At 47.2% G+C, this 27109-nt stretch overlaps 1 protein-coding gene across 8 annotated transcripts in view; it reads right to left on the bottom strand.

Moving 5' to 3' along the window:
• Tmem191c (transmembrane protein 191C) overlaps window positions 1–26327 on the bottom strand; it is a 36363-nt gene extending 10036 nt beyond the window's left edge. For 6 of the 8 annotated variants that reach the window (XM_036195056.1, XM_036195063.1, XM_036195054.1 and 3 more), the window contains exons 1-2: window positions 26245–26327; window positions 3253–3351 (exon numbers count right to left, since the gene is read on the bottom strand). The gene's annotated coding sequence lies outside the window, so the exon portion shown is untranslated. The remainder of the gene's footprint in view (window positions 1–3252; window positions 3352–26244) is intronic. The other 2 variants (XM_036195055.1, XM_036195060.1) reach the window with 2 other exon arrangements.
• Between the last annotated feature and the right edge of the window lie 782 nt (window positions 26328–27109).

Here is a 27109-nt window from a genome sequence, read left to right as displayed (position 1 = left end):
AGGCTAGAGCCTTATATGAAGAAATTAAAAAAAAAAAATAAAGTGGTAGGAACAGACAACCAAAAAAAAAATGGGAAGAATGCTTTAAAAACTAGAGGAAAGGACAATTAAAGCAGAAGAAAACAATATGTCCCTGAAAGAAAATTCATGGAAAAAAACAAGGGGAAACAGTCCAAAGACCTGTAAGGAGGGAAATTAGAAAAAATGGAAGACACTAGCAAAGGAATGCTGGAAATAGGAAAAAATCTGCAGTAAACAAAAAGGAACTTCAGATGCAAGGTATAACCAAAAGAACGCAAGAAATGCAAGAGAGGATTCTCTGGTGTTGAAGATACATTAGAAGAAATAGATTCATCAGTCTAAGAAAAACCTAAAAAGCAACAAAGTCATGACCAAAATGCCCAAGAAATTTGGGACACCATGAAAAGACCAAAGCTATGAATAGAGGGATAGAGGAAGGAGAAGAATACCCAAGACCAAAGGCACAGACAATATATTTAACAGATCATTAGAAGAAAAAACTTTACCAACTTTATACAAACAAAATTGCCTATAAGATTACAAAGAAGCCTATTAGAAACACCAACCAGAAGACTAGACCCCCCAAAAAAGTACCCTCACCCACCATAATAATTAAAAACAACTAAATTGTTTACAGAATAAAAAAGAATTATTAAGGGCAGCAAAGGAAAAGGGCCAAGTGACTATAAAGGCAAAACCCATCAGAATAACACCCGATTTTCAACGCATGGAGACTTTTTGAAAGCCAGAAGGACCTGGACAAGGATATAATGCAGACACTAAGAGACCATGGGATGCCAGCCTAACTAATATACCCAAGCAAAAACTTTTCATATCATAGATGGATGTTGAACAAGACCTTCCAAGACAAAACCAGATTTAAAACAATACTTTTATCACAAACCCAGCCCTACAGAAAAGCCTAGAAGGAAAATCCCAACCTAAGGAAGGCAGATATACCCATTGAAACACAGGCAATTAGTAAAAAACACCACAGCAGTAAACCCAAAGAAGGAAGTACACACACACTACCACCCAAAAAAATAAAAATAAACCAGAAAACGAACAATCCACTGGCGATTAATTATCCTTTAAAATCAATGGACTTAATTCACCTATAAAAAGACACAGGCTAACAGAATGACACCAAAAACAGGACCCCATCCTTTCTGCTGCATACAAAGAAACACACCTCAAATTCAAAGACGACACCTTCCCTAAGAATTAAAAAGGGCTGGGAGCAGACTTTCGAATCAAATAGTCTTAAGAAGCAAGCTTTGGTGTAGCCACCTTAATATCCAGCAAAATTAGACTACAACTAAAATTCAAAAAGATGTTAAAGGACATTTACATACTCATCGAAGGAAAGATCCATCAAGATTTAAGTTCAATTCTGAACATTTATGCCCCAAACACAAGGGCACCCACCATATTTTAAGAAACATTTACTAAAGCTTAAATCACATATAAAAACCCCACACATTAATTATTGGGAGACTTCAAACACACCACTTTCACCTCTGGACCAATTGGCCAAATTTGAAACTTAAACAGAGACATAGTGTCTTAAACTTGATGTTATGGCTCAAATGGACTTAATCGATTTATCTACATAACATTCCACCCGAACAAAAAAAGAACATATCTTCTTCTCAGCACTCCATGCGACCTTTTGTTAAAATCAAACAAACATTACTTGGCCACAAAAGCAATCTCAACAGAATAAAACAATTGGAATTAACCTCCTGTTTCTATCAGACCACCATGGTTTAAAGTAAGATTTTCAACAACAGAAAAATCTACAGGAAATCCTACAAATCTCATGGAAACTTGAAAAAATGCTCAACTGATCACCTATGGGGTTAAGGAAGAAAGAAGAAGAAAGAAATAAAAGACTCATAGAGATCAATGAAATGAATACACCACATACCCAAACTTATGGGACCACTATTAAAAGCCAGTGCTAAAAGGGAATTCATAAGCACTGAATGCCCACATAAAGAAGTTGGAGAAATCTCAGCTAGTGACTTGACAGCACACATGAAAGCCCTTGTACAGAAGAAGCAAAGTCTCCCCAGGTGGAACAGACGCAAGAACTTATCAAATTGAGAGCTGAAATCAATAAAATAGAAATAAAGAGAACCAATACAAAGGATTAATTGAAACAAAGAATTGGTTCTTTGATGCAAGATCAAAACAAGATAGACAAGCCCTTATCCAAACTTAACTCAAAAGACAGAGAGAGAGCATCCAAATTCACAAATCAGAAATGAAAAGGGGGAACATAAACAACAGGACAATGAGGGAAAATCCAGAGAATCATCAGGTCATACTTCAAAAAAACCTTCTACTCCACAAAACGGAAAATCTAAAGAAATGGATAATTTTCTGGATTAGGTACCACATCACCTAAGCTTAAATCAAGGCGAGATTAAAACATTTAAATAGTCCAATAACCCCCTAAGGAAATTAGAATCCAGTCATTTTTAAAAAGTCTCCCAACCAAAAAAAAGCCCTGGACCAGATTGGTTCACTGCCAGAATTCTACCCAGATCAATCAAAGAGGACTTAATACCAAGTACTATCTTTAAATTGTTCCACACAATAGAAGCAGAGGGATATTTTACCAAACTCCTTTCTTATGAGGCTTACAATGTGACTCTGATTCCTTAAACCAAACAAAAGATGCAAACAAAGAAAGTGAACTACAGACCGATCTCCCTCATGAACATTGATGCAAAAAATACTCAATAAAATACTAGCAAACCAGACTCCAAGAACACATCAAACAATATCCAACGCATGATCAAAAGTTAGGCTTCATTTCCAGGGATGTCAAGGGTGGTTCAACATACGAAAGTCCGTCAATGTTAAATACCACCTTATAACAACATTCAAAGGAAAAAATTCACATGATCATCTCACTAGATGCAGAAAAGGCTAAGGTACGGTTACCACGGCAGACCCTAGATATCAGCCCCAGGGCAATGGCAGTGCCAGTTCTGCTAGCAAAAACACCTGCTGTCTCAGGCCTAGCAGGAGAAATAAAAGAAAGGCTATGTGCCTAAGGCCTGGGCCACAAGTCCTAGACACCCCACACACTGCCTGCCTGCACTGCGCACATATAACGGAATGTAGACCAGGACAGAATCTATACTCCACGGCTGCATGAGCAACCCAGAAAGCCCCAAGGACTAGAAAACATGGTGAGTCTTCCTCTCCCAGGCCTACCGGAGTGCCAGGGGCCCAGAAACCATGTGAGCAGCAGCCGGTGGGGGATGGCCTCCTTGAGTACGCAGACTTCTTGAGGGAGCATCAAAGCCTGGTTACCTGGGAAGAAGAAGGCAGGCATCAGTGAGGGAGGAAAAGAGAGAAGCATGAAGGAAGGGTCACATATTCTACTCCCAAACAGGTCCATGAGCACCTGGGGCAATAAAGCAAGAGGAGAAAAATAAAGAATGGGGACCTAGTGCCAGGTATGAGCAGCTGGGGGGTACTACCTAGCCCCTAAAGTACACTGTAGATACCCCATGCCTTTAATCCCAGAGCAGAATTCTAACCCTAGTACTAAGACTAGTAATCCTAGTACTCCCAGAGGCAGGCAGGTAAGTAAGTTCCAGGTCAGTCTCCTCTTATATATAAGAGGGTTCCAGGGCAGCCTGTCTCAGAGAGGGAGAGAGAGACAGAGACAGAGACAGAGATGAACAGACAAACAGACAGCGAGAAAAAAGAAAAGAAAACCCTGGAGGCCATCCTGGGAGGCTAAAGCAAAGTTGGCCATATTTACATAACAAAAGGTCAAAATGGAACCTAGTGGAAGGGCTATCTCTAAGAACCAATTTGCTCCTTTTCCTTCTCTTGGCAACTCGGTTCATCTGTCTAGAGGCTCACCCTACAGAAACAGCCAACAGCAGCCCCTGGTGAGGGGTGTTCCCACCACCACAACCACTCTGGGTCGTATGGGATGAGGAATCTTGAGATTCTAGGTCCCTGTTCTCCATACACAATAGCCTGGTTTCCCCTGGGAAGTCAGTAGGAGGAGCCTACAGCAGCCAGGAACCCATCTCTGGCAGCCCTTCCCCCATACCATCCCTTGGGCCAAGAGGGCAGGTCCCTCAGGAATGTGACCAGACCTGGGGTGCATGCCTTAGGCTGTCAGCTGTCTCTCCTGTCTTCCTAGCAGCTCCCACTTCAGAGTGGGCTCATTATCTCATTAATGAGCTGGTCACCCAAGAGGACAAGGGACAGGAGAGAAGCCAACCCAGGAAACCCATCTTAGTCAGACAGACTCCTACCAAGCAGCTTAAACCTGCCCGTTAGCCTTCTGCCACAGCACTTTCCAAATTCAGAAATTATGGAGACCTCGGTAGGGACTGGGACAGCTCCAGACACAGCATGCAGGGAGCACCTGTTGTGCAGCAGGGTTAGGCTGAGTGGCCGGCCATGGTCTAGCAAGGTAATGATCCTTTTGGTGCCCTCCGCTGGGGCTGGGGTAGGTGGGTGATGCCAGCCCTACTGAGAGCTGGCAGTCTGTCCCCACTCAGGTCCTCCCCCATGGGAGGACCCTGTAGCCTACAAATCACTGCTCTTTTCTTCCCAATCTGAATGATGACTATCGATCCCACCTACTTTCCTTGGAGAAGCCAGTGTCTGGGAAACTGAAGACTGAGAACATGGCTAGATACACTGGCCCAGGAAAAGCCAGATACAGACTTCACTAAAATAGGGTGCCCATGCGGGCTAACATCCAGCAGCTTCTAACAAGTAGCAATGCCTATTAACTAAGGGTAACAAGCCTGGCCCAGGATTGCCAACCCATAACAATGGGGCTGAACAATGATCTCAGGGCTAACCAAAACAAGTTCTTCAGAGGACATGGAAAGGGAAGAGAAAGCCAGCACAGAAACCACCTATTGTCTAGGAACCTCCAGCTCCAGGCTTCCCCCATGGGGTGGGGGTGGGGGTGGGGGGCCGCGGTGTGGCGACAAATCTGACCTCTGAAGACAAGGTCCAGCTTGCTCTACTGTAAACACGAATAGAATAATACAATTCTGTGTGACCTTCTTAGCCCCCACATCAGAATCAGCATATGGCCTTGATGGGATGGTGTGCGTCCATTCACCCTCCTTTTACACCCTTCCCGTCACAGAGAAGTCAGAAGCATGCGCCCTCCCTGAGGCAGCCTGTGAGTCCAGAAAGGGGCTAGCATAGTACACATATACCATAGCACAGCAAATACCACACAACTCCCTCCAAGATGTGTTTAAAATGCATTCAATCCAGGATACCATAGCCTAGTAATACTCCACCCACACTACAGGACACTGGTAATTTTACCCTTTGGTCTCAGGATCAAATAGTCACTGACCCATGGAATCAAAATTCTAATATTTGTTGTCTTTCTGACATGGTTGCATATATCCCAGGCTGGCTTCCACCTTGCTACAGGCAGCAAGATGACCTTCACTCACCTCTATCTCCCAAGAGCTGGGATTACAAGCAACACATCCTCGACTCAATATTCAACACTTGAACAATTTCTACTAGCTTATTGATTTTGTGCCATACCATTTTAGGAAAAATAAGTCAAACTATAGTATTCTTTACATTTTTAAACCAGGTGTAATGGCTCAGACCTGTAATCTCAATACTTGGAAGGCTGAGGCACAGGGATCACATGTTCAAAAAACCATCATGGACTTCAGAGTAAGACTTGTCTTAAAAACAAGAGCCAGCCTGGTGCGGTAGCACACTCCTTTAATCCTGAGTTCAAAGCCAGCCTAATCTACACAGTGAGTTCCAGGACAGCCAGGGCTATGTAAAAAGAACGGACTGGTTGTCCTCTGACCACCACACATGACATACAGTGAAAGCACAGACAGATAAACTCCAGTCACATCAAGCTCTACAAAAGGCAAACTGACACAAATTAGTGCAGGATTGCATGGTCCGAGTAGCCAGAGCAATACAGGTCCCTGCCACTCCTGGCTCCTCTGACGGGGCACTATCCAATCAGTCAGTCCCAGCCCAGCACAACTCTGCTTCCCTCTCTTCCCAGCACACCCACAATCTCAGTGTTTACTCACCCCACTTACCCGAATGAACACAGCACTCAAATAGCCAATGAAACGACAACCACAGAGTCTGGGTTTCCCACCATCACCTGCTGCTTCCTGCCGCTCAGAATGGACCTTCATTGGGGGAATGACCCACCATGACCCTACTGAGGAAACCGTTACAGTGTCCATGTAGCTTATCTTAAGGACTAGTGAAGGAGGTTTCCTCTGCCCTGTACCCAACAACGGGACAGGAGAGCATTACTATGGCCCAGATTTTAAAGCGAAAGTGATTCTTGGAGAAAGACTCCACAGTAACCCCTTCCAAAAAGTGCTGCCCCAAATCAGCCTAGACACCCACCTTGCCTAATGCCATGGTCTCCAGAGGCCGCACACTCAGTGGTGTTCTGTGCCTCCTGTAACTCCCTCTGGACACCAGGCTGGTAAGCCCAGCTTCTAGGACAAGAGAACTGCAGGCCTACAGTGAGGCCAGACTCAGGGTGTGGTTTCAAACCACATGACACTCCTCACCCTTCTACTCAATGCCTGATCCCCTCAGGCAGGAATGAACCCTCCCGGAGGCATCCGAGGGCACCTGGACTGGAATTCCTCTGCTTCACACCCAGCCAGAAGACCTGGTGAAAAGGGAAAAGGCCAGGAAAGGGGGCCATCCCACTCAGCCCTCTGGAGAACCTTCTCATCCTGCTTTTCCCCTGGTAGCCATATTTTCCCAGAAGTGTGCTTCTGATGAAGGCCTGGGGGATGCTCCTGCCTGATTCATCCCAAGGAGTTTCTTCCTTCCACTATCAATCTTCCTGAATGCCACTACCAGGAGAGGACAAGCTATGAGAACAGGAGCACTGATGAACAAAGCATGGCCACTAGGCAGCTTCTCTACCCCAGAGACCTAAGCACATCTGACAGCTTCAAAGGTCCCAGACATGTTACCACCGTCCATAACCTTAATGTGAGAGCAGTTGGTTCACTCTCCATTACCATTACAGTAATCTCATATTCCACATGTGGCTCACCCCAAGCCTGGGCTGTCTGAAAGAGACTAAGCAACTGAGAATCTAGAAGATTCCCAAAGCTTAGGCCAGAGCCTAACTATGGGCAAAGTCAAACTGAAGATTCCATTTAACCCTGTCCCTGTCCTGAATGAAATTCTATCCATCCTGGCCTCCCACCACATCTGCCCAAGTAAGATAGGTTTTCTGGGGTGGGGGCTGTGCAGTGACTGAACAGGTCTGAGCAGGTCTGGTCTCAGTGGAGGACCATTATCTCCACCTCCAGGCTGTAGATAAAGTTCATGGGGGTTAAGCAATTTGCCCACAGAAAGAGTACATAGGTAGCAGAGTAAGGATCTAAAACCTGACTTAGAAGGGAGCTGTGGTCAATTTTCTACACTCCCAGGAAGGGCCTCTAACTTCAGAGCTGCTTGGGGGAACTTAGGCTCCTTCCCCTCCCACCTCTGGAGGCCTGGAAGCCTAGCTAACTAGCCTTTGGTTCAAATCCAGCATCACAAAAAATAAACATGGCCGAGCGGTGGTGGCGCACGCCTTTAATCCCAGCACTCAGAAGGCAGAGGCAGGTGAGGCCAGCCTGGTCTACAGAGCGAGATCCAGGAAAGGCACCAAGCTACACAGAGAAACCCTGTCTCGAAAAACCAAAAAATAAAAATAAATAAATAAATAAATAAGCAAACAAACAACCTCCCACCCCGCCACCTTGTCTCATGAACTAACTCACGAGAAACTACCATCCAGTATGAACTAGGGCTAGGGGGCTTGCTGCCTCTCTCACAATACCCCAGCCAGGTGTGGTAAACTCCTGCCCTTTCTTTAGGCTAGGGCTTAGTAGTGAGCGGGGCTAATTTTCTGGGCAAGCGCAGCCAAATAATTTGGCCCAGACCTGGATACTAGCCAGCCACTCCTGGCTCTCTCCCCAAGCCATCCTCCTGGAAAGCAATAGGCACTTCAAATGCCAAGAGCCCAGCCCTGCTCTTGCCACAGCTTCTATGAAATGCAACAATCGGGTTCTACTAAGAACAGAGGTGGCCAGGCGGTGGTGGCGCATGCCTGTAATCCCAGCACTTGGGAGGCAGAGGCAAGTGGATCTCTGTGAGTTCGAGGGCAACCTGGTCTACAAAGCGAGTTCCAGGACAGCCTCCAAAGCTACAGAGAAACCCTGTCTCGAAAAAAAATGAAAAAAAGAACAGAGGTGATGTGGTATCAGACACCAGGACTGGACTGGCCTCCTACTACAACACTAAGACCAGCTCTGTTGCACAGAGGGGAGAAGGACACCCACTTTAGCCTATGGCTTTTTCCAAGTCTATCCTGAAATGTTCCAGGGCCCTATTAGAGAATGCTGCCTACTGGAACCTAAGATCTGCATGGACCCTGACAACCTTCCCAAGCATAAGCAAGCCCAGGGGTTGGGGATTTAGCTCAGTGGTAGAGTGCTGGGTTCGATCCTCAGCTTGGGGGGGAGGGGGCAGAGTGGATTGGTGCTACAAGGAAGGCCTGGAGAGAGGCACTATGCAGCACCACATCACACCAGGCCCTGTGCCCTCAAAGGCACAGCCTCATCTGTTCATCCCCATCTGCTTAACTTTAGAGCCAACAAGGGCTAGGGCAAGGGTATTTATTCCCTGCAACACAACAGGAACTTAAAACAAACAGGGCAGGGCTGGAGAGATGACTTAGAGGTTAAGAGCGCTGGCTGCTGGTCCAGAGGACCCCGGTTCAGTTCCCAGCACCCACATGGCAGCTCATGATCTGTAACTCCTGTTTGAGAGGATATGCCATCCTCACAGACACACATGTAGACAAAACCCCAATGAACTTAATAAATAAATCTAAAACAAAACAGGGTCTTAGCAGTTAAGAGCACTGCCTGCTCTTCCAGAGGTCCTTGAGTTCAATTCCCAGCAACCACATGGTGGCTCCCAAACATCTATATTGGGATCTTCTGTCATGCAGGTACACATGCAAACAGACCATTCATATGCATTAATAAATAAATCTTTTTTTAAGATTTATTTATTATTATGTATACAGTATTCTCTCTGCATTAATGCCTGCAGGCCAGAAGAGGGCACCAGATCTCATTACAGATGGTTGTGAGCCACCATGTGGTTGCTGGGAACTGAACTCAAGACCTCTGTAAGAACAACCAGTGCTCTTCACCACTGAGCCATCTCTCCAGCCCTATATAAATCTTTAAAAAACAAGTAAAAGGCCGGGCGGTGGTGGTGCACGCCTTTAATCCTAGCACTTGGGAGGCAGAGCCAGGCGGATCTCTGTGAGTTCGAGGCCAGCCTGGGCTACCAAGTGAGTTCCAGGAAAGGCACAAAGCTACACAGAGAAACCCTGTCTCTAAAAAACAAAAACACCCTCCTTGGCAATGGGAAAATGAAGATTCAAGCCAGATATGGAGGTGCACAGCTTTAATCTCAACACTTGGAAAACAAAGGCAAGCAGATCTCTTGTAAAGTCCAGGACAATCAGGACTACAGGGTGAGACCTTGTTTAAAGAAAAGGCTGGGCAGTGGTGGCGCACAACCTTTAATCCCAGCACTTAGGAGGCAGGAGCAGGTGGAGTTTGAGGCCAGCCTGGTCTACAGAGAGAATTCTAGGACAACCAGGGCTAAAAAGAGAAACCCTATCTCGAAAAAACAAACAAACTATAGGTATGTATATATGTATGTATGTATGTATGCATGTGTGAGAATTCAGGAGGCAAGACCGGACAAGATGAGGGTTCCCCCCAGGCCTCTCCAGTCATAGCCCCTCTTCTTGCTAGTGGATACAGCTCAAGGAGGAGCAGAAGCAGCACTGTTTGTCTTAGGCCCCACTATAGACTCCAGTAAGAATCTGCATCATTTTCTTAGGTTCATTCACTCTTTAGTAAGGAGGGGTGCGTGAACAGGCCACAACGTATGTATGGACGTAAAACTTGTGGCAACTTGTAGAAGTTGGTTCTCTCCTTCAAATACGTGGTTCCCTGGGATCAAACTCAAGTCATCAGGCTTGCCGACAAGCAACTTCACCAGTGAATCCTATCACCAACCCAAGAGCCTACATCTTAACCCCTGGAGATGTAACACATTTAGATATGAGATGACACTGTCAGGGGCATGAGCTTTCCTCATCTAGAAAAGCCTAAGGAACTGCATTCATACTAAGCACACAACAGTAATGTCAAGTAAACAAAGTCCCCAAAGGAAGAAACATTTCCTAAGCCAACAAGTCCAACAGATGGTGACTATAAATGGTACACCTACAACAAGAAATAGTTGAAGCCCAGCACTGATGATACCCGAGGCACCCTCAACCATGACTGTAACTAAGGGTATGGGGCCTTCCTGGGTAGTAAACACTGGTTAGAGAGAAGAGGCGTGGGCCAGGCAGTGGTGGTCCACCCACTTAACCCCAGCACTCTAAAGGCAGAGTCAGATTTCTGAGTTCAAGGCCAGCCTGGTCTACAGAGTGAGTTCCAAGACAAGACAACCAGAGCTACACAGAGAAACCCTGTCTCGAAGAAAAGAGGAGAGAGGAGAGATGGGGGGCAGCGGGGGGGGGGGGGGGGGGGGGAGGAGGCATGGGTGGCGGGAAGAGAAGAGGCTCTGGGCTGGTGAGATGGTTCAAGCTTAACAAGCTGAATTTAACACCAGGGACCCACATGGTGGTGAAACAGAATGACTCCTATGGAAACTGTGCGCTCATCTCCAAAAGCACTGTGTGCACTTACACACATGCACACACTATGTCTCACGGTGTAGCCCTGGCTGACCTCATACTTCCGCCTGCTTCTGATTCCCAAGTGCTGGGATTAATGTCACCACCACCACCATTGGTTAAACACTTCCACCATTGATTAAATACTTTTTTTTAATAAATAGGGTTTCTCTGTCTAACACCCCTGGCTTACCCGAACTCACTCTGTAGACCAGGCTGGCCTTGAACTCAAGAGATCTGCCTGTCTCTGCCTCCAAGTGCTGGGATTAAAGGTATGGGCCACTACCGCCCAGCAATAAATACATAGTTTTAAAAAGAGAAATAGAGGAAGGTCTGGTACAGGACACTTCTAGCATAAAGCAGCTGTGGGTTCAAACTCCAACACTGAGAACGGAAAAAGCTAAAGTAAATGTGTAAGAAGGACAAGCAGTGACAGCAGAGCAAGCAGGTAGAGATTCCACAGGCAAGGAGTTGAAAGGGCACCAGGAAGCCCGGGCCACCCAGCTGGAAGGACTATCACAACCATCTCCTCCGCCTGGGGACATCCTTCTAATGAGATAACTGAACCCCAGAGGGAGGTGTTTGTCACAGCTGAGTCACTAGGCAGCCACCTAGCCCAAGGCTGTGGGAGACAAGACTCCAACTTCCCTAAAACCAACTCTAGCAGCCAACAAGTATTAAATCAAGTAGGAACTCTACAAGTAAAATAAAAATCTATGAGGTCTCTTAAACTTTATAAAACAAAATCAATGTAGTCATCTTCCCAAGAAAGAGCTCCTTCACTCCCTCGTAAAGGCTGAGGTGAGATCAAGCATGGTGCTGCACGCCTAGTGCTCTAGCACTGAGTGTCGGAGGCCTATAAATCAGATCACCATAAATCTGAGGTAAGCCTGTCTCAAAGACACCAAAGCAAGCAGGCACCCAAAACCACCCTGCCCATGACAGTATGACCTCTGAATGGGACAAAGTTTGAGATGGTATGCTTCATGAGAATTAGCAAAAACATAAGCCTAAAAATTCCATATCAGGAAGTAATGATGGATTTTTTTCTTTTGTTTTCGAGACAGGGTTTCTCTGTGTAGTTTTGGTGCCTGTCCTGGATCTTACTCTGTAGACCAGGCTGGCCTCGAACTCACAGAGATCCACCTGGCTCTGCCTCCCAAGTGCTGGAATTAAAGGCATGCGCTACCACTGCCCACTGTAATGATGCATTTTTAAAATCATTTTAGCTGGGCGTGGTGGCACACCCCTTTAATGCCAACAGAGGGAGGTGTGTCCCTGTGATTGATTTCAAGGCTAGTCTGGTCAAAATAGTGAGTTCCAGGACACTCAGGGATAATAAGAGAGTTCTTGTTTCAGATAGGTGGGTGGGTGGATGGAAAGTAGGCAGTTCATTGATTTAATATTTATTTATTTTTGGTTTTCTGAGACATAGTTTCTCGGTGTAGCCCTGACTGTCCCGGAACTCACTCTGAAGGCCAGGCCAGCCTTGAACACAGAGATCCAAGCCACTCGGGAAACTGAGGCAAGAGGATTACAAGTTTAAGGCCTGCCTAGGAACTCAGTGAAAGACTTTGTCTCCAAACAAAAAAAAAAAAAAAAAAAAAAAAGAGGAGGGGCCCAGAGAAATGCCTCAGCAGTTAAGTGTTAGTGTTGCTTTTCCTGAAGATCCCTAGGTTCTATTCCCAGCACCCGTTTCAGGCAGCTCACAAATGCCCAAATTCCAAAACCATGGTGCCCCAACAGTTCTGTTCCCTGAAGGCACCTGTGTTCATTCGCACATACACACAAACATAAAATAAAAGACAAAAATAAATTAATCTAGGGGCGAGAGATGGCGCAGGGGTTAAGAGCACTTGTTCTTATAAACACCCAGTTTCCACTCTCAGAACCCATGTGTTGACTGACACATGGCAACCCAATGCCTCCTTTCTGACCTCTACAGGCACTAGGTTCAACACAGTGTGCACACATACACAAAGGAAAAACATCCATAAAAAAATAAAAGAAATAGCCGGGCAGTGGTGGTGCGTGCACGCCTGTAATCCCAGCACTCGGGAGGCAGAGTCAGGTGGATCTCTGTGAGTTTGAGACCAGCCTGGGCTACCAAGTGAGTTCCAGGAAAGGCACAAAGCTACACAGAGAAACCCTGTCTCAAAAAAAGAAAGAAAGAAAGAAAGAAAGGTTGAAGATTTAGCTCAGTGGTAGAGCACTTGCCTAGCAAGCGTGAGGCCCTGGGTTCGGTCCTCAGCTCCAGAAAAAAATTTAAAAAATTTAGAAAATAAAAAATAAAAAAATAGCCTGGCGGTAGTGGCACACACCTTTGATCCCAGGACTTGGAAGGCAGAGGAAAGGCAGATCTCTGTGAGTTTGAGGCTAGCCTGGTCTACAGAGCGAGTTCCAGGACAGCCAGGGTTGTTACACAGAGAAACCCTGTCTGGAAAAACCCATCTATTATATACATATGTATAATAGTTATATGATATATATTCATAAATAAAAATATACATAATAAAATACATAAATAAAAAAGGGGACTGGGCTTGGTAACACAAGTCTTAGAAGAAAATACAAAGAGGGCTGACACTGTGGGTCTGTGATAGAACACTTACTTAGGTTGCAATTCCCAGTACACACACACACACATTTTTAAAAGGTTCTTTAGCTTTGAGGAAGAGGATTTAGGGACAGAAGATGAAATGAATAAGGACTTTCTCTTCCTGGAGCAACACAGCTCAAGGGTGAAAGATGGGCTACTAGGAAGACAAGACACATAATGATGTGAGAAATAGCAACGCCACAGAACTCCAGGCTCTAGATTTCGACCAGCACTGCCAGCTCTGTGTATGTAGAATACAGACCCAACTCAAACAAGCCACTCTTCAGGGTACAAACAGATGCAGGCAAAGGTCAACCCACAACTCAGATGAGAGGCTTGACTCCTATAGGACAGAAATGAGCACACAGGAATGAGGGTGTCCAGAAGGTGAAGGACTGCTTTCTACACGACACTGGAAGAGCTAAGGTTATGATGCTGACTTCAATCGCAGTAGGCTTTCCACTCTTACTCTCTCCATTCTTTAAGATGTATATATACTCATATGTAATACACAACTCATATCTAGCCACAGTGTTTGTAATAATATCCTGATTTCCCACAGCTAACCTCAAAACCTACTAGGGAAACTGAGACTGCTCTGTATAAAACTTCCAAAGCAAGCCAGGTGGCGGTGACACACACCTTTAATCCTAGCACTCAGGAGGCAAAGGCAAGAAAGAGGGTCTTTCTGAGTTTGAGGCCAGCCTGGTTTACAAAGTGAGTTCCAGGACAGCCAGGGTTACACAGAGAAACCCTGTATGGGGGAAGGAGGAATCCCAAAGAGTCACCTGATCCAAAGACCCAGTACAGGGGTCCCAATATTGCACAACTCTATTAACAATGCAAAGTTAGGGGGCAGGGCTTTGGAACATTCAGGTCCCACAGGAGACCACACATAAAGAAAGCATCAACCAGTCCTAATGTAAAGCCAGACTGCTATATGTGCAGAAGAGCAAGCATGCCTAACTTTACAGGTATTCTCTTCCTAAGGACCAGATGAGGAGGAAAGGCAGAGTCAGAGCCAGTCTGAGAGCTTGCCCAGCATGTACAAGAAGCAAAGTTTCATCCCAAGCATAGCCAGCAAAGGGGACAGCAAAATTACCTCAGCAGCGAAAGGAGCTTGCTGACTTCAACAGAACAGCAAGGTAGGAAAGAACCAACTCCACGGGCACACACATGCTCACACACATAAATGCCCACAAAGAGTACTGAATCCCTTTCCCTCTGGTTGAGTACAATTCATCCTGTTATCTTTTTCAAATATACATCGTCACTCCCCCATTACCTTAGATTCAGCTCTTACCTGAGGGGTGTTGAGCCTGCCTCATCCTTCCAAAATGTCTTGAGAAGCCCACAGGCCATGCCCTCCAATGGATGGCCCTTCCCCTAAGTCCCCTCCTTCCTCTTCCTCTTTCTGCTCACCTAATATCAGCATTAGCTGAAGCACTCCTGTTTGACCAGCACTCGAGGTTAAAAATCCTGTCACCATTTCCTTTGGGATGTTGTTTTGGTTTTTTTTTTTTTTTTTTTGAGACATAGTCTCACATAGCCCAGGACAGTCACAAATTCCTGATTCTCCTGCCTCTAACTCTTGAGTGCTGGGATTACAGGAACGTGCCATGCCCAGCTTTTTGTTGTTGGTGGTGGTGGTTTTTCAAGTCAGGGTTTGGTTCCTCTGTGTAGCCCTGGCTGTCCTGGAACTCAGTTCCAAGGCTGGCATCAAACTCAGAGATCTGCCTGCCTCTGCCTCCAAAGTGCTGGGATTAAAGGTGTGCACTACCACCTCCAGGTTGACATTGCAATATTTTTTTCCATGAAAATGCCAAAATCCTAGGTAAAGGGGCTTCCTAGCAAACTTTAAAGTATAACAACTTTTTTTTTTTTTTTACTTTGAGACAGGGTTTCACTATGCAGCCTTGGATAGTCTGAACTCAGAGCCCTACCTGATTCTGTCTCCCAAGGCATGCATCCAGCTGGAGCAGTAGTTTTCAACCTATGGGTCACAACCCCTTTGGGGGGTCAAATATCAGGTATCCTGCATATCAGATATTCATTACAATTAATAACAATTATGACATAATTATAACAAAATAATTTTATGGATGTAGTCACCACAACATGAGGAACTGTATTAAAGGGTCACAGCATTAGGAGGGTTGAGAACCACTGAGCTAGGGTAACAATTTTTAAATAATGAATGAAAGGGGCTGTGGGTACAAGGAACAGAGACCAGTGGGGGAAGGGTGCTACCAGGAAGCAGGATGTGGATGAGCATGCTGCCTGCTGGGGGCATGAAGTCAAAGTCCCCTTCTACCCAAAGAAGGCTAAGCAAGCAGTGCGCTCTTATCAGCGTCCACACATGCATGGAATGTGGGACTTTGGAAACAATTCTTTCCCCTCAGCCAGTATGGGGGCTGCCTCAGGCTCACACCTGGCCTTCTGGAGTTTAGGTTCACTTATCACAGCAGTCCAAGCCTAGTGCCTGATTACCTGGAGGTGGCTCAGTTTCCCCCATGCTTGCTCCAGCCCCTGGCTCATCTACTGAAAGGCCACCCTGCTCCCAACACCAAAGGTAGTGACTGAGCACCTCTCATTTGCTCACACTGAAAAAAAAAAAAAAATTCTAGAAGGGAAAGCTGTTGGGTGTGAGGTACAATTCCCAGGCTGACGCTAGAGCCCTCTCTTAAGAGTTGTTCAGCAAAGGGACCAATGCCACAGAGACCAGAAATCCCAGAAGGGGCTGTTATTAAAGTTAAAGATGGTCCAGGGAGCCCTTCTCTGACTTCTAGTCCCTGGGGTGAGGGAACCATTCAGTTTTGAGAGCCATCATCCATTTTTTGAACTGAAAACCTCAGCCAGGGCCAGTAAGATAGTACATGCGGTAAAGGTGCTTGTTGCCAAACCTAGATACCTGAGTTAGTTAGATCCTGAAGCCCATATAGGGGAGAGAACCTACTCCTTCAAATAGCTCTGACCTCCACCTGTGCAGAACCTTTCCTCTTTAAAAAAAAAAAAAAAAAAAAAAAAAGCCGGGCGGTGTTGGCGCACGCCTTTAATCCCAGCACTTGGGAGGCAGAGCCAGGTGGATCTCTGTGAGTTCAAGGCCAGCCTGGCCTCCAAATCGAGTTCCAGGAAAGGAGAAAAGCTACACAGAGAAACCCTGTCTCAAAAAACAAAAAACAAAAAAACAAAAAAAAAAAAAAACCAACAAAAAAAAGCTATTTTATTTATTGAGACAGGGTTTCTCTGTCCTGGATCTCGCTCTGTAGACCAGGCTGGCCTCAAACTCTGCCTCCCAAGTGTTAGGATTAAAGGCGTGCGCCACCACTGCCCAGCAAAAGATGCAATTTTAAAAGGAAAAGAACCCTCATTTGTGGGCCAGCAAGATGGCTAACTCACTCACCAGGTAAAGGCACATGCTTGTACCAAACCTGAGTTTGTTCCCAGAATCCACAAGGAAAGAAGAGAACTGACTCCTATAGGTGGCCCTGACTTCTAGACACACACACACACATCATACATTAGCACACACAAACTAATTTAAAAAAAAAAAAAAAAAAAAGTCTGGCAAAACTCAGCAGCCTGACAACCTGAGTCCAATCCTGGGGAGACCTTGCTCCTGTAAGTTGTCTTCTGACTTCCACTTGCCCCGCCCCAATACAAAAAAAATAATTCTTTGTTTTGTTTTCTTTCTTTTTTTTTCTTTTTTTTTTTTTGAGATAGTGTTTCTCTGTGTAGCCTTGGCTGTCCTGGAACACCTCCCCCATATAGACCAGACTGGCCTTGAACTCAGAAATCCGCCTGACTCTGCCTCCCAAGTGTTAAGATTTTAATCCTTTAGGTGTTCTCCACCACCACTCGGTAAAGATTAAAAAAAATAAATTACAAAAAAATTTTTTTTTTGAGACAGGGTTTCTCTATGTAACAGTCCTGGCTGTCCTGGAACTCACTTTGTAGACTAGGCTAGCCTTGAACTCACAGAGATTCACTTGCCTCTACCTCCCAGGTACTGGAATTAGAGGCATGAGCCTCTGTCTCCACCCAGCACAAAATAAAATTTAAAACAAAACAAAAATACCAAAGAAAGCCTCAGAGCCATGTGTGGTAGCCCAGCACTCCAGGAGGCAGAAGTAGACAGATCTCTGTTTCAGGTGAGACCCTGCCCACCCACCCCCCAAAAAAGGGGAGGTCACAATCAACTAGTCAAAATGTAGATAGGTACTCATATACAATAGATACACACATCTATAACAACTCCTGCATCTAAGGCTCAGGGAACATAGTGCAAAAACTGTTGAGAGCCAGAGGACCAGGAAATCTGCTATTTGAGATAGTGTCTAAACAGGACCTGACTAACACCAACAGACATGATGTTGTGGAAGGAAGAAATCACAGGATAGACAAAAACTACAGGCAACTCAGGACTGATGAGAGAGAATTAATCCCTAGAGATAACCCATTCCCCCAGTTGACTATTTAATAAAGATTTGTTTATTTTTTGTATATGAGTGCTCTATCTGCATGGAAAACTTTATGCCACAAGAGGGCATTAGAATCCACTGTAGATGATTGTGAGCCACCATGTGGTTGCTGGAAATTGAACTCAGGTCCTCTGGAAGAACAGCCCGGTGCTCTTAACCACTGAGACATCTCTCCAGCCCCATCAGTTGATTATTTAATTCCAAGTAGTGAGCCCTGAACTCATATATGTAAAAGCACTAAATGGACTTAGTATTTATATATTTACACACATACATATATGAACAGTCACAAAGAAAAAGAGACCATGAATTTAAGAGAGAACAAGGGGGGGGGGGGGGGTATACATTGGAGGGAGGGAGGGGAAGAGCAAAATACTGTAATAATATTTTAATTTTAAAAATTAAAGAGCCAGGTAGAAGTAAGTGGTGCATGCCTTTAGTCCCAGCTCTCGGGAGGCAGAGGTGTGGCCACTTACTTTGGGCCCTTACCCTTGCTCAGACTTGTGGTAGGCTTCTGACATCTCTGAGTTTGAGGCCAGCCTGGTCTACATAAGGAATTCCAGGACTGCCAGAGCTACACAATAGGATCCTATCTCAAAAGAGAAAAAGAGGCATTCCAGCCCAAGTACCCCTCAGAAAAAGGTGCCCTCAGGCTGTGTGCAAAGCACCCCCCACCACCACCCACCCCCCCACCCCACCCACCCTGAGCTCACTGCTAGAACTGCCCTGCCCGTTTCCTATCTGTGTACCATCTCTCATTAGTACAACGAACTAATAAAATGATTAGGACTGCACAGGTATGTTCTAAGAATTAAACTCAGGCCTAAAACGCCTACCACAAGTCTGAGCAAGGGTAAAATAAATGCCCAAAATAAATGGCCACCCTTCTTCCTTCCTGACATTCTATCAGGAACTCTGTAAAGAGCCCAGAGCACCTGCATCCCTTCCTGCAGAAGGAAAAGGTGGGGTTTGGGGCTGTAGTTCAGGTAACAGAATGTCTGTCTAGCAAGCACAAAAGTCTTCATTCCTAGCCTAGAAAAAACTTAGGCATGTGTCGCACAAGCATACAAAGGATGTGTGTGTGTACCTTGGGTATATACCACTCCCAAAATTAGCAGGTTCTATTCACAGAACAGTTTGTTCAGGCTAGTCTACCAAGAGGCACAAAGCAGAAAAGTCGCTGCCTGTGTGTGTCCCTACCACCATCTTTCTCTTGAGCCATTAGCCCATTCCTTCACTGCCTCTACCTAGGCTATTCTGCCTCCTCTGAAGGACCACACTTCCTATTCAGGACACCATGACAGTACCCAGGAGTCTTCCCTAACACTCCGGCCACACGATTACTGCACTAACCTCAGTAAACACAACGGACACAAGGACATCCCACTGTTGTTCCTACACAGAGGCAAAGCCTGAAACCCTGCTTCTGACATCCTTTCACAGCACCCACACCCTTCTTTCCAGTCCCTTAGTAGTAGTTTCACACACCTTGCCTATATAATGCAGCCCAGAAACAACCTCCAGGACCAATGTCTCTCCCAGGGGTGCCTATCTATCTAGTTCTATCTCAGCTGGGACCAAAGTCGGCTTGTCAGAGAGCCATTATGTCAGGCAAAGCCAGGTTACAAAGGAGGCCAATGGGAACCCAAGAATGCAACCAAGCCAAGGCCAAACAACTATGGAAGCACAGGCTACAGGGCTGGTGAGACTGAGTCTTGGGGCATGGGAAAGGAGGTGGCTCCACAGAGAACACTGCATGAGGCCCTCAGTGCATGTTCAGGCCCTGCTGTTCACCTTTCCTTCAGTGTTCCTCTGCTGACTAAGAATCTGCTATGTCCACTCAATCACTGGGTAACTGATAACCCTGCTGTGCTCTCGCAAAGCAGCAGCATAGCCTACTCAACCTTACTACTTTGCCTGATTCTGTTATAAACAAAGGTATACCACTTGCCCGGCAGTGGTGATGCATGCCTTTAATCCCAGCACTCAGGAGACAGAAGCAGGTGGATCTGAGTTCTCAGCCAGCCTGGCCTACAGAGTGGGTTCCAGGACAGGATCCAAACATACACAGAGAAACCTTATCTCAAAAAAAAAAAAAAAAAAAAGAGGGGCTGGAGAGATGGCTCAGAGGTTAAGAGCACTGCTTACTCTTCCAAAAGTCCTGAGTTCAATTCCCAACAACCACATGGTGGCTCACAACCATCTGTAATGAGATCTGGCGCCCTCTTCTGGCCTGCAGTGATACATGCATACAGAACACTGTATACATAATAAATAAATCTTTAGGGGTTGGGGATTAAGCTCAGTGGTAGAGTGCTTGCCTAGCAATCGCAAGGCCCTGGGTTCGATCCTCAGCTCCACCAGGGGGAAAAAAAAAACCTTTAAAAAAAAAAAAAAAGAGGAAGAAGAAGATGATGATATACCACTTGATGAGGTAGTGGTTCTCAAACTTGACCACAGACGGCTTCACTGCAGGAAACACAGGACCTACTTAGGGATAAACTGAGCTCTCCAAAGTTGAAGTCAAGCATAACACAGGCAACCGTGCCAGGCTCATATGCAGCCTAAGTCCATCATCCTACACAGTATGGACACCTTGTCCACATAAGGATAGGACCCTGACATCTCAGGCCCCTCTCCCTTTTCATTTACTCACCAAGAACTCATCTGCTTCCAAGCAGCAGGACAACGGAGCTGCAAAGACCATGAACAAGGTTCCAATTATGGGGTCCTTCACCTGGAAGAGTCTACACTGGGTTGATGAAAACTCCAATGGGGCTCAGACCCCTATATGGAAAGGGCAGTGGCCCCTTCTACCAGCCAAAGCATCTGCGCACCCATATGTGCTGCTAGGAAAGAGGCCTGAGGCCCCAGACCCACACAACAACTCACAAGAAATAGGAGGGACTTTTGGCCTAGATGCAAGTGGCTGACTCATCCTTTCTCACCTTAGAGGTTAGAAGACCCTCAATCCCCTCCTTCAAGCCCCAAACCATGCTTCCGTTTCATCAGTTGTGGTGGCCTTCCTGAAGGTCCCAGAGAGTGTCATGGGATCCTTCTCCCCACTTACTCAATCAAAGGGCCTGCCTTTGCCTAGCCTCCTGGGCAGTGGTGGTGTCTGGCCTTCAGGGAATCAAGCTTACTAAGGGTTCCCCACAACCATTTCCCAGCAGGCTCAAGAGAGCAGCTGTTCTTCAGGGCCCTTCCCTAGTTCAGTTCCCTAACCCTTACAAGTTTACTTGACGCCCCCTCCCCGCCACCACCAGTCCATACATACACAAATTGGACAGGCTTGTTTGAAAGCTTCTAACAAGAATCCAGTCTTTCTGGGAGAAAAGGCTCTCTACCATCCCTCCCTGGTCTGAGCTCAAGTATCTACAGACATCATATAATAAAGGCTCTCAGGTCAAAGCAACCCGAGCAAGTTATCAACCTCAGTCTCAGGCGGCTCCCACTGAACTGGAATGATGCCCCTATCTGAAGGCCTTAAAAGCAGAGTGGTAGTACACAAGTCTGTGGGTACCAGAGGACAGAAAAGCCAGCACAATTTCGATATGCCATAGGGGCTAAGGACTAATGTTTAGAAAATGTGGCTGAGTAAATACAAAGTTTGTAAGAGTCTCAAATATCTGGTGGGCAGCGGTGCTCCCAAGCTTCAAGCACTTGCAAGATCATGTTTCCCAGGGTCACCTGACCATTACCCTAGCCCATCCTTCACAGCACCACTGCTTTTGAAAGAAAAAAAAGCCGGGCGGTGGTGGCTCACACCTTTAGTCCCAGCACTGTGAGTTCGAGGCCAGCCTGGGTTACCAAGTGAGTTCCAGGAAAGGCACCAAAGCTACACAGAGAAACCCTGTCTCGGAAAACCAAAAAAGAAAAGAAAGGAAAAAAAACCCGCATCTCAGCTACCCAAGAAGGGGTACACTATAATTGCAACACTCTGGAAGGCTGAGGCAGGAGCATAAGACCTTATCTCAAACAAAAACAGGGATAGCAAGACAGGTAAAGGTGCCCACTGCCAAGCCTGACAATTTGAGTTCAATCTCTGGGACCCACAAAGTGGAAAGAGAGCATCAACAGTTCCCACAGTGGCAAACACACACATAACAAATGCAAAAGAAAAAATAACGGGCGCTGGTGGCGCACGCCTTTAATCCCAGCACTCGGGAGGCAGAGCCAGGCAGATCTCTGTGAGTTTGAGGCCAGCCTGGTCTACAAGGCGAGTTCCAAGAAAGGCGCAAAGCTACACAGAGAAATCCTGTCTCGAAATAAACCAAAAAAAAAAAAAAAAAAGAAGAAAAAGAAGAAGAAGAAGAAATAAAATCCCTGGACTCTACCAACAAGAACCTAGCATGATGCAGGCTGTGGTAGCACACATCTTTAATCCCAACACTCGGGAGGAAGCAGCAGGTGGATCTCTGTGAGTTCCAAGATAGCCAAGGTTATTACACTGAGAGACCCTGTCATGAAAAAACAAAACCTAGCATGCATCCAGAGCCCTCCTTCAGTCTACAAATGGCTCCTCCCACTATGTATGCCACGCCACTGTGCCTGTGCCAACCCTCTTATAGTCACAAGTGGACATTCAAGCTGTCTCTATCTTAAGACATGGGGTGGGTGGTAAGAGGACCGTCATCATTACCCAAGGTTGCATGCAGCAGAATGAACTGCAGAACCAGGCACACTGAGACCTTCTAAGCAAGTCTAGTCACCACCACCCCCAAACTGACCTGCAGATGCCCTGCTTAGCCAGGCTCCAAGAAACCTCTTCAAAGAAATAGCACTTCCTTCTAGCCCACACCCTCCTAGTGATCAGACTCAGGAGGCAGCAGCCTTCAATCTCAGTGGACAAGAGCAGGGATGGGTGAAACCGACACCTCAAGGTCAACAGACCAACTAAAAAGGGCAGAGACATGAGTCCCCTAGGTAAACTGAACTTTATTTATTCCTTCTCACTCCTCTCAGTTTCCAAAAACAGCCCCTTTTCAGGAGCTGCTGATCAAAAGGTACCTCTTGGCTCGAAGCAGCTCACAATCAGGAGTGTCTTACTTTCTTCCTGAATGTCTTTTTTGAGACAGGGTTTCTGTGTAGTTTTGGAGCCTGTCCTGGAACTCAATCTATAGACCAGGCTGGTCTTGAACTCACAAAGATCTGCCTGGCTCTGCCTCCCAAGTGCTGGGATAAAAGGTGCGCCGCCACCACCGCCCAGCATCTTTCTTTCTCTTAATCCTAGGGTTAAAAAATTGCATTAAAATTTCTCAGAAGCCTAGTTCACTGTCACAAACTTTTAATCCCAGCACTCAGGATTGGGAGGCAGATGAATCTCTGTACATTCCTGATCTACCTTGTGAGTTTCAGGAAAGGAAAAATTTACAGCAGATGGTATCTGTTGACTTTGCAGGCCAGTGTGTACTATAAAGACCTTGTTCCCGTGTTGTTGTTGTTTTACCTTTATATGCAAGGACCTCATTAGTGTTCAGTGTCTTTGGAGGCCTACCCCACGTTCCCTGAAACTGAGGTTATATGTGGTTGTGAGTCACCTGGGTCCTCTGAAAGAGTAGTACTCATCTTTGGGTTTATTGGGCTTTTGTTTGTTTGTTTGGGTTTTTTGTTTGTTTTTCGAGACATGATTACTTTCCGCAGCCCTGGCTGTCCAGGAACTCACTTTCTTGTACCCACAAAGATCTGCCCACCTCTTCAGGTGTGCCACCACTGCCCAGATTTTCAACCCTTTGTTATTTAAAAAAAGGTCATAGTGGCACCTGACATTAATCCCAGCACTCTGGAGGCAGAAGCAGGTAAATCTAGGCAAGCTTGGTCTACATAGTTAGACTCTCTCTCTCAAAATAATTTCTTGGGCCAGAGAGATGGCTCAGTGGGTTAAAGTGCTTGCTGACTAGCCTTCTGACTTAACTTTGATCCCCAGGACCCATATCATGGAAGAAGAGTATCAATGCCTGTCAGGTGTCCCTCTGACCTCTAGTAGACTACCTATCTACATACATACAGGGAAATGAATAAAATAATAACACCTCTTAACAAACTCCAACTCCAGTTAAAAGGAAAAGGATATTTCATGTCCTAACCCCACTCCCTCAAGCCTGACCTTGATAGGCAATAAAGACTCACAGGAAGATTGCATAGCATTCCCTGCAGCTCAATAATGCAAACCCTACTGCTCTCTGTCCACAACAGCTGACTTCAAGTGGATCAGAGGCTGTGCTTACTAACAAAATGAGAAATTTGATATGTGGAAAGAAAACACTATGTGAGGATTAATCTAGGATTGCAGCTTGTGAAAAAGGCTAGGGCAAGACCAGGAAGTGAGGAAGGCATCCTGCCTACCTGTCCTCAGAGCAGGCACTCCGTGGCAGAATGGAATACTTCACCTCTGCCCGCCTGCACTTCATCTCCTCCTTCCAGGAATTACAGCAAATCATTTTGGCTCTCCTTTAATTCAAGGCAGGGCTTGCTCTCTCAAGCTGCTTTTTCCTCTATGTGAAGCCAGCAATCAGAGAAGATTTTTCTTTTCAGGAATTGCTCATAAAAGCTCAGTGACTAATAATAATATACAAGTCCCAACAACTGGCAGGAAAACACAGCAGAAGGAATTCTGGGCACATAGCAGCATTCAAGCAGCCAGAGAAGCTGGTCGACAAGCACTCTCCAACACCTAACAACTACACTGTAAAAAGCTGAGAGCCAGGCGGAAGGCTGAGCAAAGAGCACTGACCCCACTCACTGCAAGCAGGTAGGCAAAGGCAAAGACTCTTCTCAGCTTTTCCAGAAAAAGCTTGTAGGTTTTCATTAGAACTTTAACTGCACAGGGCAGAAAGATCACCTGCAGGCAATATGACTTCCTGGGAAAAAAAAAAAAAAAAAAAAAAAACCTAGTCTGAAGGGCTCTGCTGCCACATCTCTAGAGACCAGGCTGGCCCATCTGCTTTATTTCAGACTACTCCAGAAGCTCTGCTCCACCCAGCATACTTTTTCTCCTTGAGCCAGGTCTACAAAGTGGTCACATAGCCTACAATCCTAAAAATGTCTGTTTGAAAGCCACAGATTCCAGATACAGGAAGATAAGAACAGGGGAGAGGCAAGGCCAGGAAGAATCAGAAGCAATAACAAATTCGGCATCCCTCTAGGATTTGGCTCCACCTCTCCATCCTGTGTCCCAGACGGGAAATCCCAAGTTCAGACTAGAAGGTGAACCCCTCCACTACCTGCCTGATCTCCCTGCGCTAGGAGCAAAAGACGCAGCTAACAAAACCCCAGAAACAATCCACAGCCACAGGATTCCTATAGGCAAGGAACCGCCCCTCCCCCACCGCCACATATGTCAGAGGGGGTGGCCTCTCCGTGTTCCACCCCTCCTGCTGTTTGGGACTGAGGGGCCTGTAACAGCTTTCCAAATGCGCCTGACAATTATAACTAGAAAAGACACCGTGAAGAGGGAGGCAGAAGACATAAGTAAATAACTTCTAAATCTCTCCGGCCAGCCGGGATCAGCTCTGGACTCTCGTCTCGAGGCAGTCCGAAACTGTGCTGGGTGGGGCTGCTGGGAGTATTATCTGGCCTCAATCCCTCCAAGTACGTTAAGTCAGTGCCCCCCTGGGAGAGGCATTTCTCCCAGCACACACACCCAGACCTGTGTGCATATGAATGAACCATTTTGGAAGATAAACAGAGAATGACAAGCTAGGGCCCCTCAGCTCACTCCCTGAGCCAGCCAGTCCCTTCCTCTTGCCACCCGACCCCCTCCCCCAAGCCCATCTCTCTTCCTGCCAGGCGGCTGCCTACAGCAAAGGTCTGGGGGCAGGGCAGAAAGCCCACCCAGCCACGGAGCCGGGCCCTCCAAGCCGTGTGTGTCCCTGCCACGGCCAGTCTCCAAGCCAGGAAGGGGACTAGAGGAAAAGGACAGCAGACCATACACAAGCGCGGTTCTGGAAATCGTCAAACCTTCCAGCTAGGGGCAGCCGCAGGCGCACAGCCCTTTGCATAATGGGAGTCCGCCCGCCTGTCAGGCAGCACAGCTCGCCCGACGCCGTTCGGATTAGATTGCTAATGAAAAGGCACAAAGAGCCGGCGCCCGCTACCCGGTCGACCCCCGCACCACAGACTCGCGCCCCAAGACTGGCGCGGCCCTGGGGGCTTTGTGCCCGGAGTCCCATGCTGGCCGCAACCCGCCGGGCACCTGGGCCACAAAGCCCCGGCCGTCCGGGGTCCCGCGTGCGCCTCGGTTCAGGACTAGGGGCCGTGCGCGCGCCTCGTCCCACGCGCGCCCACGCCCCCCTCTTCGGGAGCGCGCCCGGCCCGCGCCCCCCTCACTCGAGGACACGGCTTACCTCATGTGCCTGCCAGCGGCCCCCGGTCTTCGGCGCCCGGCCTGCGCCGCACGCGCCTGCCCTGTCCGCCCGCCGCCGGCCCCGCTCGGCTCCCCGCCCAGCGCGCCCAGAGCGCCGCTCACAGACGCCCGCTCCGCGCCATCTTGGAAGCTTGTGACGTCAGCTCCACCCGCTCACCCCTGACCCACATCTGAATGGGCAGGCAACGGGGCGGACCCTCGTGGGGCGGGGCCTCGTTGGGGGCGGGGCCTCGTTGGGGGCGGGGCCCTGGGGCGGGGCGGAGCCGAGGAGAGGTCTGAGTACAGAGAGGGCCCGGCCGCTGCTGGACAGCGTAATGGGGGAGGGGCGCACGGGAGACCCTGGGAGCCCTAACCAGGACGCCGACCGGATCCCGACCCAGGTGCCAGAACGGGGCGACGGCAACCTCATCTCGAAATACTTGCCCCGCACACCCTGTGGAACAGGGACTCTGTTCTCTATCACATGCCTATGCCTAGCCCCCAAACGGAAGAATGCTGCGTTTGGAGCCTGACCCTGACCCTTCAGAACCCACCGACACGGTCACCACCTACCCGGGTCAGGTGGCCTACGCCTCGCCTCTTCCATCTGTTTGCGTCCCTTGGTCTTCATCTATGCAGAATAGCCCAAGTCTATAAGGTTTAGTCCCCAAAGACTGCTAGCTCCACGGTCTGGGATGTAGGAAAGCCTGCGTGGTTCTGACTTTTAAAAAAGCCCAGGCATCCTAACCGCAAATGTCTCCTGGGGTCCTTGGTGCCCACACCCACGAAGGTCGACTTGGCTTGCTCAGAGGGCCAGGAGGTCCCTGTACACCCTTTGCTTATCCAGAGTCTTCCGGTGACCGCTG

Source organism: Onychomys torridus, chromosome 8, assembly GCF_903995425.1.
Source record: "Onychomys torridus chromosome 8, mOncTor1.1, whole genome shotgun sequence".
Taxonomy (NCBI): domain Eukaryota; kingdom Metazoa; phylum Chordata; class Mammalia; order Rodentia; family Cricetidae; genus Onychomys; species Onychomys torridus.
The sequence above is the reverse complement of the archived record's forward strand: the minus strand, read 5'-3'. Positions and strand labels throughout refer to the sequence as shown.